Below are 8715 nucleotides of genomic sequence, written 5' to 3'. Positions count from 1 at the left end.
CGAGCGGGAGGGAGATTGGCGGGAGGAAGGAAGAGAATGGGAGGGAAGTGGGGGAAAAGCGGGAAGAAACGGCGGGAAGAGGCGCTCGACTCGCCGACAGGGCGGACCCACGCGCCCTTTTCGCTTGTGCCGGCGCCCCAGGCGCCCCCAGGGCGCCGGGTTCGGCCTGGGTCCGCCGGCACCAGTTTCGGCCTGAGCCGGCGAAAAACGGACTTCTGGGGGTGTGACAAAAACGTCTGGGGATGACCTGTTGGGGGCGCGGCTGGAGATGCTCTAAGGTTCGTTCAGGCTGAGACCATCCCAGATCGAACTCAAGGAAAACGAGACATGGTGGGACCCCACGCATCAAGATTTGTGCATCTGATCGGACGGCCCGCGACAGGTTCTCCCCAAGTCCTATAAATCTGACGTCAGAATTATATCAACTCCGCATTTTTAAACATCTCGTTTCCATTCCTCTGTTTTAAACGTTTTAGTTGCAAGCTTGCCGATAGCTACAGGAAAAAAATTGTGTGCAGACCGGTTGCAAATCAAATCCTGTGCATACCCGACCCCGATGGGTGAAACGTGTACACGCGCAACATCTGACGGCCGCCTGGTCGAGTGCGCCTCTCCACTGCGACGGCTCGTTCACGGCTCGGCTTGAAAGGATTCCACGCACCACACAAGAAAACCCTCGTCCACGCCGTCGTGGTCGCCGCGTGCGCTAGCGGCCCCCTCGTCCGCCGCTGCCACGCCCAGGATCGGCGACCGATGCCACAACGTTTTTGCCTGAGACTCCACCCTCCCCGCCCCAGTCACGCTCAGCAAGAAGCAGCAGAAGAAGGCGGCGCAGCGCCAGCGCCAGCAGCAGCCTGCGGTAGCCGGCAAGGAGACGGAGCTCTTCGCCCTGACTTCAATGCCAGGTTCAGCCCAGGTCCGTCTTTACCAGATTTATAAAAACTTGTTTATTTCAACATCTTTCCTTGTAACAAGGTTTATATGAACACTACACTTCTGATTTACTCGTCCAGGGAGATATAATCAAGCAACACATGCTCTTTACTGTATCTAAAATCAGAATGCCAAGACAGGAGCAGAAGCTGGGTATACGGCCACCAACTCGAAGATAAAATCAGGGTGGTTCCATGACAAATGCTCAAACATGTGTATATAAATTGAAAGACTTATAGTTTGATGATTCTAGCCTTTCTTTGTAATCTGAAAGTTTGCGAAGATTGTAATAGAAACATAGATCCCTTTGTAATCTATTCGGAACCCTTTTTTGTCGTTTAACAAGCATCTCATGATAGGAACAAGAGAAACAATCTCAGTTTTGAAGTCTCGTCATTCCAGACATCAGATTTCTGAGCTGTTTGTCATATCATATTTTACTTTTCAAAGGAATAAGAGAAAGAATCTTAGTTTAGAAGTCTTTATACTAATCAAACAACAAGTACAAATACCTCCTTTCAAGGCATCCATGTGTATATCACATAAAATGGCATTGTACATTGATCATGTGATAGGAAGTTCAACTATTACAATCTACAATTTACATTTTCTATTATCATGTCAAACCATCCAGAGTCTGATCAATGTACAATTTTATGAAATCGACCAAAGCAAAATCAGTCATGGAGTATCGGTGGCATCATTGTTATCATCACCCTTGTGCTGTAAATGACAGATGTATGTGAACCTCTGACTCTGATGATTGGAGTTGGACAACCTAGTTTGTCATGATCTTCACATTGTTTTGCCTTGCCGACCCTGCTCGCTGATCTAGGTTTTGGAGCTTCTCACACTGTCCAGGGCAGGATCAATGATGTCAACTTGCCAAGGAAGCACATGATCCATTAGCCATCGTTCTAACTTAAGTATACTGTCAACATTGATAATGGTTAGACGGATTCTTACGTGGGTCCAACCAAAGCATACATTGTTCATTTGAGCGGAAAATTTTAACATATGATTAAAGAGAATTCAGATAGGACTAATCACGAGAATCTGTTGGTAAGTGGTAAATCAGTTATTGTACTTGCAGCCATCTGTACAAGCATAGCATGCACTACTTTGGACTAGCTTTATTTAGTCTACTGGGCATACTCTACCTTTTCTTCTTCACTTCTCTACACCAAGGAAATTATACGAGGAATACTAGATATCCTACATCCAGAAGCAACTGGTGCCAAATTTCGTTTTTAGATTGCAACACTGTGCAACAAGCCATCTATATTATGTCTGTTATGCTCAAACAGTAGCACTAAAGAGTGAGGACTTTGTGAGAATTTCAATCCATAAAGGCATAAACAGTGACTAAATGAATCATAAGACACACGCACATCCTCAGATTTGACAACTCAAACTCACCGGATAGTTCCCGCGAAGAACAATAAATTGTCCAAGGAGATGAAGCCTCTACCTCTGTATGCAAATATGGCAAAAAAGTAAATAAAAAAATCATACATCTCAGGTTCTTTAGTTCAGCGACAAAAATACTGATATCAAGTATAGTAATTGGGACAAAGGGTAAATACAAGACCTAAAATCTATAGACGGTACTTCCCTTGCTAGCCCATCTGTTTCCATTGTTCGATATTAGCCCCAAAGCTTAATTCTAGGAAAGGAGACAAACCAAAGGGCCTTCAGTTCATATGAAGTTTCACTGAACCTTGCAAGAACATTGTGGAATATATCACACCCCAACTTCATAAAAAACATTATGGAATATAAGAACTACTACACTTGGTAACTACATCCAATTTCTGAAGTGTCATCTTGTACTGAAAGATTGCTTGAGGAAAGCACACACCCATTTCACAACAGAACACTATGGAATATCAAGCACACACCCATTATGGAGTACTAAACTATGATACCTGTATGGAGTATGGACAGTTCAGTACGGCTGCACCACCTTCAGATGCTCCAGAATTCAATCTGGGATATCGATCCCAACCAATTTCCTAGGTAAAATAATTCTCTGATTATACACAATTTCCAGCATAACAATTCACTTACAGCATTATATGCAAAGGAAATTTGCATCTGCTACCTCCATGGTCTAGTGGGGGACGAGGAGAAAGAGATCTGGGGGGAGGGAGGGAGGTGACGCCGGGACAGACGACTGAAGCAGGAATCGACGGCGACCACGCGCAGATTGGGGCGGCGCCGTGCAAGCGAAGGTGACTGCGACCCAGGCAGCGTCACGGCACGGCGAGGAGCAGGGGTGCGCCGTGGAGAGAGAAAGGCGACGGCGGTGGCATCGTCACATGAGTCCAGCCGCGAGTCCAGCGAGCCACAGTGTCTTGTGTGATGCGTGGTATCCGTTCGAGCCGAGCCGAGCGAGCGAGCCGTCGCGGTGGAGAGGCGCGCTCTACCAGGCGGCCGTCAGATGTTGTGCCTGTACACGTGTCACCCATCGGGGTCGGGTATGCACAGGATTTGATTTGCAGCTGGTGTGCACAGAATTTGAGCGGGTTAGGCGACCACGACCTAGAATTTTGTTTATTTGCGCTCCTCTTAGCTTTTGCAAACTGGAGGCTAGCTAGCAAGCTCAACGTGCCAGGGCTGTTTCCATGAGCTGCCGTCGTGATGCCTAGAGCGTAGAGCGAGACCGCGTCTGTCCCCCCCTCCCTTTGGAAAACCCTCGCAATCGCATCGCCTAAAAGCTTCTCATGATCAGACCAGCGGGCGTCCATCAAGAATCCAAAGCACTTCCGAGCTCGAATTTCTTGTTCCCGGACTGGGCCGCGCAGCATGCCGCCGCCGTCGTCCCTGCCGCGTCACGACCACGCGCTCCTCTAGCGCGCGCGGCCGGATCACCAGTGCATACGTGCCGATCGACCCAGAGCTGTGCCTGTGCTGCCGCCGTCGACATGGACGATGACGACGTCGCCGGCAGGCACCGCGGCCGGGGTGGAGGCTGCCCTTGCCTGCCGTTCTGCTTCTGGGGCTCCCGGGTACCGGCCGCGCCGGAGCGGCGGAGGCGTCGCCGGCGCAGGTTCAGGCTCAGGCTCAGGCTCAGCCTGTCGTGGCTCTCGTGGCCGTGGCTCCGGAAGAGCCGCGGAGGCAAGAGCTCGGAGGCGGGCGGCAAGAACAAGGGGAAGCGGAGGAGGAAGCTGCTGCTGCTCCTGCTCAGGTCGCTGCAGGTCAAGAAGGCGCTCGCGTCCGTATCGTCGGGAAGCAGCTTCCTGCCAAAGGTACACACCACACAGCATACGCCACATGCAAGCATGGACATCGATCGACCGCCATGGCCATTAATGATCTTGAGCTAGCAGTAATGCAGTGTCGGCACTTGATTAGATTGATTTGTCCGCTAATCTTCCGACTGGTACGGCGTTATCAGCAAGCGCTAGGCTTCGCAATTGCTTGCGTTGCGTGGTTGGTTGATTAATTAGCAGGTACGGTACTTGGTAGTTTAACGGGATGGAGATGGAGACGGGCCGGGCCGGGGCCGGGGCAGCGTGATTGACCAACCAACGCCGGCCATTCCGTGGAAGAAGAGAGACATAGACAGAGGGGCGACGAGGTTTTGGGTCTCCGGCGTGTCACTGTTATGAGGTTTTGGACTAGCGACTTTTAGCCCGCGCATCACGTGGGCGTTTACTAATGAAAACATGCGCCAACGTGCTTGGCAGCTTGCCTTATGGCGGAAGGACCTCTAAAATGGCATATTATTTTGTTCTAGAAAAGCACAAAAACTATCATAACACACAATCGGATGTCATGCCTTGCTGAATACTGCAAGGATACTAAAGGGGATGTGTGTGGTTTAGTGGTGCATGGTGACAATTCAGTTTTCTCAATCGTATGCCTAAGTACCACGTGGCGCACGGGTAAGCAATCCGAACTTTATGAAAACTGTGTACGCCGAAGTAACTTTATCATTTTTCTTAGCTATATTTTTACTCTATAAACAATACTTGGGCAAAATATATGTGGTTCATACGCAATGTTTTTTGTGTGTGTTTCGATTAATAGGTGCCGACTCACGAAAAAAGTCAACAATCATGAGTGCTTATTTCATATCCAACTAACAGAAATTAAATATCTGGCTAGCTAGACAGTAGGTTGCATCCGACTTAATCAATTCAAAAATAACTATTTCTAAGCAACTTAGAAATATCAATCCCCATTTTTATCCTTTTTGACACCTTTTTTAACCATTGGAACTGTGTTCTAGTGGTGAGATCAATGTTATTTGTTTTTTTAAGGACTTGGATCTGTTATAAAGGTCCACAAGAAGTATAAACACCTCAAACATAATAAAAATTCCATCGAGGCACCTAGACCACCGAAGGATCACTACTGGTTGCCGCCAGCAAGAGCCGATGACATACCGGAACTCGTTGGCACACATGCATGACGAGAAACTCTAACCTTGTTGTCTCGAGGCGACGAAAGGAATCTATGTGGAGCTCCGTCGATTCTGTCTCACTGGACGAATTCGAGGTGGATCGAAACCCAGAAGACCATCGACGATGAAGCGCCACCATCTGCCAGGTGTCGCATCTGCGAGACCACACCATCCTCCACATGCTTCTCGAAGGTATGAAGCACTAATGGAATAAGGGCAAGTCGGGAAGACCTTATTCCATGTTGACAGCGCCGCCTTCGTCGCGCTCGCCAATCCGAAGACATACCCTAAACTAGTCCTACTCCTAGAACTACAGGACCAAAGCCCTGAGCCCCATGTCCCTTCCCGTCGCATGAGCTTCTTATAGAAATATTGTGGCCCACTTCAGTTTTGCGTTTAACTTTTTGAGCACTTATTTTCTTTATAGGGGAGCTTCTATTGACTCACTGTGTCACGTCAAAGAGATACAAACATAACAAGTTCACATCGGCCTTTGCATAAATATGGTGGACACAACCACCACATGCATACAGACAAGTAGCAAAATATATTGCTACACATGCATGACTAAATAATGCGTACTAAGGAAGAGGGTCGATCTGTTTTCTACACCGCCATCCATATTAGGTAAGAACCTTCTTGGCCGCATGCTACATGCCTACATACACACACACCGCCATAAACAATTGTTGGTAATCTAGAGGCGGAAGAATAGACCAAGACCGGAGCCTCTGTTGGGGAAGTTTTAATTATTAAAAACTATATCATTTCTACATAGCTAAAAACGACCAAACCAATTGTAGCTCTCATCCAGATAAGGGCATTTCTAACCGATCCCCTAAAAGTTAGTGGAGTATCCAGAGGAGTAAAGTTAGTGGAGTAAATTTTTCTCCACTAACGGGGGCCGCACCTAGCCGATCCCCTATAGTTAGTGGAGTAAAAATAAAGTTATGTAGATCTTGTGTCCTAGCCGCATGAACTTCAAACACTACATAATACATATCTTTAAAACATTCAAATTAAAACATGCATATCATAACCATCATAACATAAAGTTTCATCATCGCGTTTTTCAAATTAAAACATGCAAAGTTCACTCAAAAGACATCACTTCATACACAATGTTTGATCTAAAATCACCACAAGCATAGCACCACCACCCCCTCGGCCAGCACCACTCAAACGAGGTCCTCGGCGAAGAAATCAACTCCACCATCCACTCGGCTACCATCACCACCACCATCCCCTCGGCCACCACCATCAACACCACCACCCCCTCGGCCACCACCATAAACACCATCACCGCCACCATCCCCTTGGCCACCACCATCAACACCATCACCGCCACCACCCCCTCGGCTACCACCATCACCCCCTCAGCCACCACCAACATTTCGAAGAGAGGCTTCCAAGATCTCTCCATGAGTGAGCTCCCAATACTTTCTTGCGGTTTCATCTATTGTGTTTGGATTCATGAACATGATAGCACGTTCTTTGGCCTTCTTGGCATCACAGATCCTCTCCTCCTCAAGTGTAAGCCTACGCTCCTCTGCGTTCTTGGCACGTGGGTGACTTTTGGCGGCGAAAAGCCGGCGGCGGTGGCCAGCGGGGTGAGGGAAGGGTCCGGGCTATACCTGGCCATACCTCGGGCCGGGCCGGGCCTAGCCAAGCCTGACGCAAAAAACCCAGGCCCGGGCCCGGCCCAGCCTGGCCGTTAGGCCTGGTTTTTGGGCCCAAGCCCGGCCCGAACACGTAAAATCCCGCTGGGCCTCGGCCGGGCCCCTTCAGGAAATCGAAAAAACGACGGGCTGGGCCTGGGCCTGGCCCGGCCTTCGGGCTCAAAATCTAGGCCTGGGAGCAACGTTTGGCCGGGCCGGGTAGGGCTTTTTCGGGCCGGGCCGTTTGGGCCAGGCTGCCCATGGCCAGGACTAGTCCGGGCTACCCATTCCGGTCGGACGGATGGTCATCGGTGGCGGCGGCGGGGCGTGGCGGCTGCGGCGGCGGGAGACAGGGCGGCGCGGGGGTAGAGGTGCCAGTTTTACAAGGCCGCGGCGAGAGTGAGTGTATTTAGAGAGATTTGGGGTGATATTGGGAGTTCGAGTAAAAAAATTACTCCACTATGCCGGTTAGGGAATCGGCTAGGTGCGCCGTAAGGGAGTATAACCGAATTTTTAGTCCCTTATGGCCTTTTAGGGGATCGGTTAGAAATGCCCTAAGGATTCTAAGCTTGTGATCATGTCCACATAACTCATTGCCAAACATAAAAGCAACACTACGGGGTGGGTTTAAGTTAGAAGCCACGGGAAAACTTTTATTGGAAGAGGAGAGATCTAATTGTCTCATCTTACGGTAAAAACGGCATGTCTTATTTCCAAGCTAGTTACGCCTTGCCAAATTGTCCTTATCTAGGACGAAGCCTCTACGAAGGAAAAAAAAATCAAGGTACCTTCATTTTACAAAGTAGTTTAGGTACATGGACCTCTAAGGTTCACCTTCTAAGGTTAACATGGTTTCTTTCTTTTTTTGCCGGGTAACATGATATGCCTTTGTTTTACTAATATAGAAAAGCTAGTTCCAACTATGGTCCTACTCAATGGCTAATTGTCCATTGCCAATATTCTGCAGCTGCAGGTTGGCGGCTCCGGCGGCGCCAAGAAGCAAAAAAGGAGCAAGCCATGGCAAACGGTCGATGACGACGCCGCACCAACCACGAGCTGCGCTAGAGAGACGGCGCCTGTGCGGCCGGAGACGATCAGCCCGCCTTTCCCGAGGCCGGCCGATGGCGTGTGGCGAGCCGCGTCGTCTAGGTTCCACTCGCTTCAGCTCGACCGTGGCGGCGCCGAGCCTTCCGCAGGCGGCCTGTGGACGGCGGCCACGACGCTGGGCGTGATCGTGTTCTTCGGCCGCGTCACCGCGGTGCTCTTCTTGTGCTCGTGCATGTACGGCGCGCGGTGGCTCGGGGCGGCACGGGCCGACACCAGGGGCGGCAGCAGCCGGAGGCTCGGCGACCGGGTGGCGCTGGACTACTTGTGCGCCGAGGAGCACAAGAAGGTGGTCATGTGTGGGTTGCTGGGCAGAGCCGGCGGCAAGAGGCCGTCGTCGCGCTTTTGTATATAGTGATCATGTCCGGCAGTGGCAGCAGCAGCTGGTGTTGTAAATTGCTGGGTTTGGAGTGGTTTTGGGACATGGCATGCCATGTTGGGCTTGTTTCTTACATTGTTTGGTTAACTTTGTACGGTACGTAAGAGAGCTACCAACTATAGAAATCAGGTTTAGCTCAAAAAAAAATCTATAGAAATCAGGTTTGATGGGACATTTGTGGAGTGAAGTAGAGAAATGTAACTACTCCCTCCGTTCCGAATAACTTGTCG

At 49.7% G+C, this 8715-nt stretch overlaps 1 long non-coding RNA gene and 1 pseudogene across 3 annotated transcripts; one reads left to right on the top strand and one right to left on the bottom strand.

Moving 5' to 3' along the window:
- Positions 1-1469: 1469 nt before the first annotated feature.
- On the bottom strand, positions 1470-3306 carry LOC123181125 (uncharacterized). Of its 3 annotated transcripts, none has more exons than XR_006491501.1 (4): positions 3038-3306; positions 2862-2948; positions 2353-2653; positions 1470-1864 (listed from the first exon to the last, which is right to left on the bottom strand). It is a non-coding gene; the product is annotated as an uncharacterized lncRNA (long non-coding RNA). The 3 variants fall into 3 exon arrangements; XR_006491502.1 differs by having other exon boundaries at positions 2353-2647; XR_006491500.1 differs by having other exon boundaries at positions 2353-2599.
- A 435-nt stretch (positions 3307-3741) lies between these two features.
- LOC123181122 (uncharacterized) lies at positions 3742-8647 on the top strand (annotated as a pseudogene).
- Positions 8648-8715: the final 68 nt, after the last annotated feature.

The sequence above is a fragment of the Triticum aestivum genome, chromosome 1D (assembly GCF_018294505.1).
Source record: "Triticum aestivum cultivar Chinese Spring chromosome 1D, IWGSC CS RefSeq v2.1, whole genome shotgun sequence".
NCBI lineage: Eukaryota > Viridiplantae > Streptophyta > Magnoliopsida > Poales > Poaceae > Triticum > Triticum aestivum.
Note: the sequence above shows the minus strand (reverse complement) of the source record. Positions and strands in the feature narration are given on the sequence as shown.